General features: G+C 35.7%; 1 long non-coding RNA gene across 1 annotated transcript; it reads left to right on the top strand.

The window, feature by feature from the left end:
• The first annotated feature begins 4,872 nt into the window (after positions 1 to 4,872).
• LOC140742337 (uncharacterized) lies at positions 4,873 to 10,291 on the top strand. Its single transcript, XR_012102269.1, has 2 exons — positions 4,873 to 5,273; positions 7,964 to 10,291. It is a non-coding gene; the product is annotated as an uncharacterized LOC140742337 (long non-coding RNA).
• Positions 10,292 to 12,841: the final 2,550 nt, after the last annotated feature.

The raw sequence follows: 12,841 nt of genomic DNA, 5'->3' as shown, positions 1-12,841 counted from the left end.
GCTTGACCGTTTAGTAATAGTAGGATAAACTCAGTCATCAAATCTCCAAAAATGATATTATAATTAATATTTAAAGAATTGTGGTAATAATAAATAAGTTGTTGCGTATATTTTTTTTTTTCTTTTAACCTCTGCTATACCTATGTACGTATGTGACATGTTGTCACTAATTTGTCATCGTTGTACAATATCACTATAATGAAGAGACCTGTAAATAACACTGTATTATATAATGACAATTATGGCAACCAAGTCTTATGAAAACTTAGTGTTGTAACAACTCTTAATAGATATCGCTTGACGGAAATAGTGCTCAAGAAATCCGAAGGTGGCCGATTATTGCCGATAGTTTTTTTCTAAATTTCGTAATATTTTCGACTCGATACAATAATTTGTATGTTTACAAAATTTCACCTAAATATAACAATTTAAAGAGTACTAAAATTTTGACTACAATATTTAATTGGAAGTACAACTAAATAAAATTTATTAAAAATGGTCAAGTTGTTATCACATCAATTGGTAACTAATGGGTTTATCGCTTTTTCAGCAAATTTCATAACGATGACTAGCGGGAAGACCTGCTTAGAGTTTCAAGGATACACATTCTTCTTCCGCTACAACCTTATGTTGGGGCAAAAGTGGGTGTGCACTAACTTCCCAAGGTGTAAAGCGTATCTTCGTGTACAAGAAGACTATATTATATTAGATGGACGTACAGAACACAACCATATCAGGAAAGCCTTACATCGTTGTGCTGATGGTAGATACGTTAAGTAATGTAGGGCGTACGTTAAAAGGGTAAGGTTGTATTTACCAAAAAGTTCTCTAATCCGCCGATACTTAAGATTTTTTTTATAATATTAAAGTACCAAACGAGCCTGCAGTCCACTTGATGGTAAGTGGCTACTGCCGCCCGAAGACATCTGCAATCAACCCGAGATAAGATATGATGAGTCCTACATAGGAGTCCTACCTGAGAACGCCACATATGCTTTGGAACGTACCGTGTAAATGTCTCTTCTTGATGAGTACCTCTTTATTCTTTAACACCTTTGCAAATTGTTAAAATAAAATTCGGGGTTATTGCTTATGTATCCTCTGGCAAAATGTTTTTGTCAGACGTACAATGATGTATATAATATACAGCTGTAATATATAATTGTACATTCACCAGAAGATTTATTTTTGGATCTTTAATATATTAAATATTGTAACGGATAGTTAAGTGTAACATAATTTGTATATAAGAACGATAACAAAACTTTGATGTAATTTGTTATAGATTTTAAGGTGAACAGTTTTACTGATGTAAATTTTAATAAATGTTTCGGGTTAACTTTTGTTGTTTATTAACTGCAGCATCAGCATTATTTATTTTTGAAATGTTATTAATTCACTGAGAAAACAAGGAAGAGGCGAATATTTTTTTTACAATTTTTAATTATGTAGGTACTTTAAAAAGCACAGGTTGGTAATTAAATTTCCTTTCAGCCCAGTTCATAACGATGTCCCACGGAAAGGTCAGAGCCCTTTACGATGACTACACGTACTACAAATACTATCAATCGAAGAAGGGCGCCCGGTGGACCTGTACTCTAAACCCTAAATGTAAAGCATACCTTGTCCTGGATGACAATGGAGTAATTCTTGAAAAATATGACGATCATAGCCATAACAAAATAACTTTACATTTGTTAGACGATGGGACTTATATTCGAGTGTAAAAATATCGTTAGTTATAAAAATGTACTTTATAAAAGCAGTGATATTCAGCTTAGGTAGGTGTATGAGCTTTTCCGTTGAGGGTATTTAGTAGGTATTAATTAAGTTAAGTAGATAGTAAACTATAAAAACTTACTTTTAGATGTAGTAGCATTTATGGTTACACATTACTTATTTGTTACTAAATAAAATACATATAGTATATCAAAAATGTTTCATTATTCCTTTTAAATTTTTAGCAGCATCAAAATATCTTTACAGAATATAAAAATAGTCGGTTATATTAAAGTGGAGCTCGTAAGAATGAGCAATGGTAAGCAACGCGTACTGTACAGAGGACACATGTACTACAGCAAGAACAAGAGTTAAAGATGGGACTGCGTGTCCTATCCGAGGTGGAACGCGTTCATAAATGTCGATAATACGTTCAATGTCGATTATATTAGAGTACCTAATATAATAACGCACTAATAAAAACAGTGATAGCTTAATTATAGGAGTTTTTACGTTAATAGATGTATTAATAGCAGCTAGAATAAGTAAGCTTATATGAGTAAAATACATCGATTAATCACTCATAACTAGAAAGTGTAGCCAGTTTTGAGAATTGAAATTGTTGCGTAAATAAAGTGTGGCCACGTCTCCGTTCTGGAATGTCCGTAAAATGTTTGAAATGCCTATTTTTTTATTACGCAAATTACGCAGTAATAGTTATTTATGCGTAAATTTTTCTCTTAAAGTTTGTAAAATAAAATTGTTTTAAATTGCTAAGCATCAAAATATGTTTACAGAACATAAAATATTTATAAATAGTCGCTTATATTACAGTGGAGCTCGTAAGAATGAGTAATGGTAAACAACGTGCACTATACAGAGGACATATGTACTACAGCAAGAACAAGAGTTACAGATGGGACTGCGTGTCCTATCCGAGGTGCAACGCGTTCATAAATGTCGATAAAACGTTCAGAATTACGAAAAACAGCTTCTTGTATCACACTCATCCAAGACGGCTTTTCGTTGTGGGTATAGATGGGACTTATAGGAAAATATGTACACTATAGAAACGTGTCACGTGGATACCATAACACAACCATAAGGATAATTCGCCAAGTTCCGTACCACCAAAGTTTTCATACTTTTTATTTTTAGTATTTGTTATTATAGCGGCCATCTTGTAAATTTGAACTGTCTACCTGTTACGGTTCAAAAAATAGCGGCTTGTATGGCGACACTTTTTATTTTTACATTTTTTATTTTTAGTATTTGTTGTTTAACCACCTCTGTTATGTATACATATTGTGTAAAAAATTCATGTGACTGTCTATTATTGTTAGGAGATACAGTCTTGTGACAGATGGACAGACAGCGGTGTCTTAGTATTAGCGATCCGTTTTTACCCTTTGGGTACGGAACCCTAGAAACAACGAAACTCGGAACAGGGATCAATTAGGAAACCCGTAAAGTAATCCAAATTTTGTTTGCTACCGGAAACCGTTATTTATTAAAGGAATTTTAATCTATCGTTCATTAGCATTTAAGATGTCTTTAAAAATAACTTTTGTACGCGATTAAACATTTTTTTGATTATTTTTTGGTTTTCCTAATATACATATTTGTCATTGTCCACCTGATATTTAGTTAAGTCAGAATGAATTTAAGATGGTAAGGTATATTGCCGTGTCATTTGTGATATTTGTAGGTTTAGCTTTAATTAAGACGTTTGTTAATTACCAAAATATGTTTAATAAATAATGTGTTACTAGTAAAGTGTGAAAGTATTTTGGTAGGCAACCAGCCTGTATTAGTCTACTTTTTTTTTTCAAAAAATAGATTTAGACTAGTGATATATGCTCGTTATTAATACTCAATCTATCCTTTTGCCTACCAAAGATCGAAACTTGTCAATTTCTAATTGTTAAATGTCGAGCTTTTGTAGCCAAAACATAGGATGGATTGATTGATGTAGCAATCCCGGATCTCGTACTACAGTTTGTTATTTAATCCAAACAAACTTTCCAGCGTACCTCATCAAGACGAATACAAATAAGACTTTCTTAATATTCCGTAATTATCACTACACGAATATAAAGAATAGGTCTAAGGACGCGTGGAGGTGCGGGAACACCAAGAATTGCTATGTAACCCTTCGTGTGGACGCCAAACTCCGTGTCAGGCGCCCCCCGGGGCCCCACAACCACCCGCCCGCACAGTTCTTCAAGCTCAGCGACGGTACATACACCCGGTTCCGACTCCCAAGGCCTAAACCAGCGCAAGACCAACAACCGACCTATAACACTGATTCATTAAACGCGTACTATATGTGTTATCCATGATGGAAAAATCTGTCATATTTATTTAGGCTAAGACAATACAGTTAGAACGTTAAGAAGGGAAAACTCTTTGTTTTTCAACAGGTTGGCTTTATTTTGTTTGTAAAATTGAAGAAAATATTATTCATGTATTAAACAAGATATTTTTAAACGGTTACCTAAATTGCAAAAATCACTTGCCATCATATATACAAAATGTACTTAATATCGAAATGTAAATACCCTGTTAATTTATTATTCGTCTGTAGGACTTGACACTTTATGTCATTGCTTCTTTTTGTGGCCGTCAGAATGGCCGGTCACTACCCATATTTTACATCGAAATAATTACTAAAAGTTGCTACCTAGTTGCTACTAGTTGCTATTAATCCTGATGTCAGAATGCCGGTCACCTTAAAAAGTAGTTCATCTTTTTTTAATCGAAGGTAGCAATTAGTAGCAATTAATATAATTTAGTAATTATTTCGATGTAAAATATGGGTAGTGATCGGCCATTCTGACGGTCACTTTTTTTTGTATTACGTAGCGAACCAGATATTATTGTCGCGTCCACACACTTGGCGTTCGGCACTAACTACAAACCTACAAATGTTCGGCTTGATCAAAAGCTATACTAAAAGCGGTAGCAAAACTATACAAACTTAGTGAAATGCTCTATCCACACGTATGAATTTGTGACGGTTTGAAAGCGTGCGGATGCGACATGAGGTCAATTGTACCGTAAAGGGCATGTGCCGTTCTATTTAGCCCTATAATTTACTATATTAAAATCTAGTCTTCAAAACTTTGTTATTATTACCACGAATCCCACCTCCTGATTCCTTTTGGCATGATCATATATAGATATAGTACATTAATTCGCTTTAAGTTACTCTTAAGTGATAAATAAAAAGCAAAAGTACGGCCGAAACTAACAAACTGGTTCTTTCCAGGGTATCTCATCAGAACAGTGGACGACAAGATATTCCTGCACTACGGCAACCATTACTACGTGAAGACCCGCGCCGTGAACACGTGGCGCTGCATCAACACCAACATGTGCTTCGTGAAGATCAGGATGGACGAGCACTTCCGCCCCTGGCGTCCCCCTGGACTCCACAACCACCAGCCCGTTAAGTTCCACATGCTTCGAGACGGGACCTACGTCCGCGTATCAAACCGCCGGCCGAGGGGATCTTTCACACAAGTTCGGCCGAACCCTAAACCTAATTAAAAGTACGTGCATCTTATCCTAAAGATCCAGGTTCAAATCTAGTGATCCTTTAATTACGATGTATGTTTGTTTATTGTGTTTATGTTCTATGACGTCTACTAATTGCAATTGGACAAACCTAATTTCATAATATGATAGCTTAACTAGGCGTTCAATTAACAGCCTAGCCTTTTTATTAAACGGTGTTGTTAAACTAGCTTCCTTAAGGATATTCATTAAGGCTAATTACTAAGTTCGATATAATTTAACTACTTGTTTAATCTAATAATTAAAATTTAGTTACTCACAACCCACACACTATGCATTATCTGTAATTCTCAAGACAGCGCCGGTAAACAATAATGCCTTTACGCCGTTTGTCCACCGCCACCGTCACCGGGCCGATACCGATAATTAATGACAGCGCCGAAGTAGTGTAGGTACATTTACTATAGCCGCCGCACGGCCGTCACCCGAGCACCGGCATCCCGGCCGCCGATATTTCGAGTAGATCGGCGTGACCGCTAGATCGGCACCGAGATTTTGACGGGCCGATGTGCCGGCAATATAAAACACGTTGGAATTTGTCCATACACTGCCGTCACACGCGTAACAGCTGGAACAAAATAAACCGCCGATATCGGTCGCGGTGGAAAAACTATCGCCGTCATGTCATATTAAAATCGGCCCGAAATAATCTCGTTCTCGGTATCGGCTCGGTGACGGTGGCGGTGGACAAACGGCCTTACGCGAAATTAAAGCGTAATTTTTACTTAACCATGTTACATTATGAAAAAATTAAATAGTGTAGTTATAATAATTATGAATTTATCTACATGTGACTGACTCGGACAGTTGGAATTTTAAAGATTTCGATCGAAACCTTATTTACTTTTTATTTTGTATGCTATTTGCTAGTATTAGTGTAATTAAATGGGAAAAAATAGTAAAAATATAGGTAATATAATATAAAATTTCAAATGATGGTCGAAGTTCGACTACTTGGCGAAGATCTTTGAGATATTAAACATTACACAATATATGGTTCCTTAAATGCTATAATAGGTTTAATTTTTTATAAATATAGCTATTCATGTCGTATATTATTTTAAAGGTTTGTAGTGCGCAACCCATTTTTGTGTAAATTCTCGCTTCCGATATTTTATTTACTCTACGCTAAGGACTCTTGCCAAAACGCATCAAACAAGTCCAAACTCGACGAGATTGCAGAGTTCCCATGGCCACCTTCCAACTCATGTAGGACCAGAGTCCTTGCCAAAATGTATTAAATGAGTCAAATTCGATGAGGTTGCGTCGTTTAGTTACAGAGTTCCCATGGCCACCTTCCAACTCATGTAGGACGAAAGTCCTTGCCAAAATGTATCAAATGAACCCAAATTCGATGAGGTTGCGTCGTTTAGTTACAGAGTTCCCAGGACCACCTTCCATCTCATGTAGGACCGGAGTCCTTGCCAAAATGTATCAAATGAACCCAAACTCGACGAGGTTGCGACGTTTAGTTACAGAGCTCCCATGGACACCTTCCAACTCATCTAGGACCACAATCGTTGCCAAATTGTATTAAATGAGCCCAAACTCGATGAGGTTGCGTCGTTTAGTTACAGAGTTCCCAGGACCACCTTCCATCTCATGTAGGACCGGAGTCCTTGCTAAAATGTATTAAATGAGCCCAAACTCGACGAGGTTGCGTCGTTTTGTTACAGAGTTCCCATGATCACCTTCCAACTCATGTAGGACAAGAGTCCTTGTCAAAATGTATTAAATGAGCTCAAGCTCAATGGGGTTGCGTCGTTTAACTCTAGTAATCGGGTCGAATTGGACTTGCAAGATTGACGTTCACAGGTACACACATACACTGCAAGTTAAAAACCTTCTAAAAATTCGTATTGGATTTTTGACAATTTAATGTACTATGACATTAAATTGTCAACCTTATTTTCCTTCATATGAAGTTATTTTATAAGTTTTTTTAGTTAAGTTTAGTAGTATGGTAGTAGTTATTATTGGAACATAAGTATGGTGTAGCGTAATAAGTAGGTACTTTAGTTATAACTTTGAGGTCAAGAAATGTTCGTAAGAGAAAACATAATAGTGTATTATTCGTCTGGCTCCGGCTTATTAAAAAAATATTTTATAAGCATTTATAAAAAAAGTTTCTCATTTATGGTGATACACTCGTATAAAATGAACGATTTATCACATTCTTTTACTTTTTAGGGTTCCGTATTTCAGTAACTTTGAATTTATACTTTTAGTGTAATTTTACTGTATTTTTACGATATTATATTTTCTATTATGCCATATATTCTTCTATGTAGCGAACTATAATTTCAGATCCTTTGTACCGTAAAGGACAAATGCCATTTTATTATTTAGCCCTACAGTTAATTTACTTCATTAAAATCTAGTCTAGTAAACGTTTGTTATTATTAGACATCGATACATTCCCCGTATGCTTGCTGTCAAATATAATTAAAAATAATAAAAGATCTGCCTTTCACTTATATCTTGCATTTTTTATTAAAAAAAAAACGCAAGATTGTTTATAAGGAATGTTAAAGAAAGCTACCAACGTTTAGTTAAACAATTAGTATATTTACTATTTACTTAGTTATTAGTGCTTATCTATTTAGCAAGTAATACGAAGCACAAAGTAGGGCCGAACTTAAATCAACTGATAATTACTTTTCAGGGCGCCTCATCAGAACTGTGGGCGACAAGATATTCCTGCACTACGGCAACCACTACTACGTGAAGACCCGCGCCGTGAACACGTGGCGCTGCATCAACACCAACATGTGCTTCGTGAAGATCAGGATGGACGAGCACTTCCGCCCCCGCCGACCCCCCGGACCACACAACCACCAGCCGGTGAAGTTCTACAAGCAGCGCGACGGGACCTATGTACGCATCTCCAGCCGCCGCCCCAGATGTCCCATCACACAAGCCGCTCCACCTAACCCTAAACCGTTCATATAAAACACCTAACTCTGAGGGTCTCAGTTGTGAACCTCTGTTTTGGATGTTATTTCTGTCTATTGTATTCGAGATAAGCTATTTGATTTATGGTTAAGGAAAATATATCCCAGAACCAGGGAACCGGGGCGGACCGCCCCTTCCAAAATTAGTCCGCTAGAGATTACAATGTGTATCTTTGGTACTACAGTTAAATTTTAAAAACGGTAGCACCAGCCCTTATTTGACAGTGGTGTCACCATCGCTATAACGCGTTATGCTTGGAAGTAATAACAGCACTATAATAATGCTATGTTCTAATAAGGGCGTCCGCTATACTGGCGCAAAATAATATTACGTGCACTAAAGGCGTGCACAAGTGCGACGGTTTTTTAAACGCGCGACGGGCGGCGGTCGCACAATGAGGTTGCATGCGGCAGGCGCCCGCTCGGATACTGTTTCTTTAAAATCAGTTGAGTGATCAGCGCCCGCGACGAGTCCTAAGGGTGCTGCCACACTGCTATTTAAAAATGTTTCCAAACATTTTCTATTACAATTTGTTAACTAGTTTAGAAATGTTTACTAACATTATCTAGAACATCGAATATGAAAATAGTTTCTAACATTGTGATCATCTGTTTCTTAACAAATGTTTACCACGTTTGTAAACATTTTAAACAGCTGTGTGGCAGCACCCTAAGCCGTACGGAGCGATTGCCCGCTCCATGCACAAACGCCCAAACGGTGTTAGGCAAATAGAACATGCCGCTTTAGTCTTCACGTGTGCCAATATTAATTAGGATCGTTTGAATAAATAGGCCAAAAAGTAAATTAACGTATACAACCTAATTGTTTTTTCGCTTTATGTGTAAAATTATAGGATAATGTATTTTCGAACTCTAAAAAAACGTATTATGTATTTCTTGAATTGATGATTGGTTGATAATATGATGGATGATTGGATTTGTCGTCTACTACGTAGGTCGCTTTTATAATGATTATTAAAAGGTGTTTTACCCTTGTAGGGATTTTTGTCGTAGAAACGTAAGTGTAATAAAAGGTTCTCAAACCAGTCTTGTGTCATATGAATGTAATATTTTCATATTATTGTAAGTCCACCTGCTCCGTGTCTGTATTTATGTGAGGACTGCATTTATCTCCCTCGAGACCTCCGCGGAGGCTTAAATGTCCTCTGAAATATGTATTTTGCTCATTCAGGTCGCTGGTTTTGACAGCTATTTCAATAACCTTCTCGAAACAGCTGGTTAGTTATATTTCTCTTGTGTTTAGATATAAACTCGTACATTACATACATAGTATAAAGCTTACATTCATTTATTATTGTCTGCATACTCATATAAGCTTGAATTTGATGTTATGGTTTCCCACGGTTTGTGATTTTACGGTTTGCAGTTAAGATTCACAACATGGTTCGAATCTTAAAAGCGACAGGCTGACAAGACCCATTTTAAATCCTGCCTGGCTATCCGTGGTCGTCCGGCATCCGTACATAAATCCGTAAATTCATGCAACGTGGGAAGCCGCCATTAGCTACGTAGACAGTTTTATATTAAGTTACATTTAAGGTTAGCGCAGAGCTCGGACAGTCTCAGTCTAACATATTGTAAACGAAAACCACCTGCCAAACCACATAGAATTTTATAGTTACGTTGACGTACGTTGACCACACTACGTTTGCCTAGATGCGGTCTCCACTCCAACGTTACAAAAATCGCCATGCATATGGAATAAGCCCTGACCGAGTTAAACGCTGACCTTTAATATGCATTTAACATTAGAACTTTATGTAGATTTTATATAACTTTAAGCAAAGTAGCTATACTATATGAAGGATTTGACTATTTCTTCATATACATTATATTATACGAGAATTGTAGCGTCATACATACATACGTTATAACATTACATATTAATGTAAGCGTGGATTTGATGTTAGACATGTAGATTGTTTTATGTAAGAACAGCTTGAGGTTCAAAAGTGACAATCTTTGCTTGTATTGACCTCGTTTAGCTTACTTTTCATTTAATAAACATGTATAATCTATACGGGGTATTTTATTTATAGCAGTATACAGGGTGAATTTTTAAAACGGGCCTTCAGGGCCAAATCCGAAACTATAAGGATTAGCGAAAAATGCTGAAAGGAGTTACGAGGCCGATTTTGATAAAAACTAAAACTGCATCATTACTTTTTTAAAATAACTTTTTCCCTAGCCGGGAATCGAACGAGTTCATTTTGAAAAAAAAAACACCTTCTATATTATTCCACTATCTGATAGTGTTGCTTATAAGGATCAAAATCTGGGAAGTAATGATAAATGACAAACTAAAGGAAAAGCCTCAATTTTAAGAAAATACATATTTTTTCATATTCATTTGGCAGTTAAGTTCCCGCCATTCATCAATTTAAACATTTCACGTATTAACAATTTTTTTGGCTCAATGTTTCAAATCATTCGAAATGGAGGTTTTGTTCTTCAAGAATTTATATTTTTATGTCCGACTTAGTTAAGGTTACTTTTAGGACCATTATAATAGATTTTACTTGCTATGGGCGGAGTTTTATTTAATACAGATGTAAAATTGACAATTTGCGAGAATGTCTTCTTCGAGTCAAATCCGAGTGATAACTGTTGAAACGTAGTTATAAACAACAAACAATCACAAGTTACTATTTAATCACTTATCTATTTTTATTAAAAAATAAATCCTAAAAACGGCGGTAACTTATTTGCCAAACTATTACTTTCTCATATTAAGCCGTATGTCATAGTCATAACATCGAATAATTAGTTGATTAACCAACAAATTCTTCAATGGTATGACTTATGTATGTTTCTAAAGAATTATACATAAATCATTTGTTATGTATAATCCTTAAGGATTAGTATGCACATGTATGGAAAAATACGTATTTTCTTCAAAATTTTCCTTTTCCTTTAATTTGTCACATAACATTACTTCCCAGAATTTGATCCTTATAAGCGACACTATCAGATAGTGGAATAATATAGAGGTGTCATTTTTTTAAAAATAATCTCGTTCGATTCCCGGCTAAGGAAAAAAATATTTTAAAAAACTAATGACGCAGTTTTAGTTTTTATCAAAATCGGCCTCGTAACTCCTTTCAGCATTTTTCGCTAATCCTTATAGTTTCGGATTTGGCCCTGAAGGCCCGTTTTAAAAATTCACCCTGTATATTATGCCAAAGCCGTATATTTTACACTTAACACGCCCGTTCTCGATAATCAATGCAATTTTTTGTCTACCAAAAGTCGAGATTTGACAAATTTTGCACAACAAATTGTCAAAAGTTCTTTGGTAGGCGAATTTTGGATCTAATTATGAGTAATAATAATAATAATATCTAATAATATTCTTTATTGTACCCAAAAAAGAACACAAAACAAAACATACAATTTTGGACGATACAAAAGGCGGTCTTATCGCTAAAACAGCGATCTCTTCCAGACAACCTTAGGATGAGGAGTTAAAGAAGAGATGACTTAAAATAATAGGGACGTTATGAACGTATGTAACCAAATCTAATAGATAATGTCATGTGTTATGATGTTAGAGCAGAGGAAGAAACGGTTACATATTTAAACCGTATTCGTAGACATACTCCACAAATGATATATTTAACTAAGGTTGGAATTATTTTAAAAAATCTTAGCACAAACGTTTAAATAAATAAGTAAAATATTTTTAAAATATCAACCTTATCAATTCGCATAGGAGCACAGCAGCAGCAGCGCAGCAACTGCAGTGGTGCAGTTGGCTCCAGACTCTACCTAGTTCTTGAGAACTGTGCACGACAGTAGGACATAAGAATAGATGCAGTCACAAAACAAAAAGATTCTACAGACCATAGAGTTTGATTTTTTATAGAAAATCGTTTTTTTATTTAAAATATCACATTTTCATTGTCACTATTTAAAATACATTTAAACATTTCTTTTGATTATTTCTAGGGAAACTTATAACATTTTCCAACGGGAAGCAGCAGCTCCTATACAAGAAGTACACGTTCTTCAAACAGTACACGTCCCGTTCCACATTCTTGGATCGGTGGACCTGCACATACTATCCGAAGTGCAAGGCCCATGTACTAATGGACCAGGAACTGAACGTCCAGAGATCTGATGATAGCCACAATCACGTGCCCAGGACGTTGCTCATGACCAAGGACGGGTATTACATCAAGGTTTAGAAAAGCTGGTAATGATATTTGACATTTTGGCACTTTGGCACTTTGTATACCTACAGACATGATTTGATTTATTGTGTTGTATTATAAGAATGATTTATGATTTTGACAGTATACCAAGTAATTATATCGATATTTGGTATGAAAGGTAATAAAGAAGATGATTCACGATGTGATTTAAAAAGTACCTAACAATCACTAAGATTTCCTGCGGATGATGCTATAGATACGTTAATACAAATATGCAATCGATTAGATTTTTACTTGGGCGGGAATCGAACTCAGAACCCTCGTTTTATAAACCAATCTATGTGTAGTCGTGGACTGAACTCAAAGACTTAGCCTGCTATCCAAGACATTTTAAGAATGGTATTAATTGTATAT

Source organism: Epargyreus clarus, unplaced genomic scaffold (assembly GCF_041222505.1).
Source record: "Epargyreus clarus isolate Ecla_fem2 unplaced genomic scaffold, WU_Ecla_fem_2.2 ptg000005l, whole genome shotgun sequence".
NCBI classification, from domain to species: Eukaryota; Metazoa; Arthropoda; class Insecta; order Lepidoptera; family Hesperiidae; genus Epargyreus; species Epargyreus clarus.
Note: the sequence above shows the minus strand (reverse complement) of the source record. Positions and strands in the feature narration are given on the sequence as shown.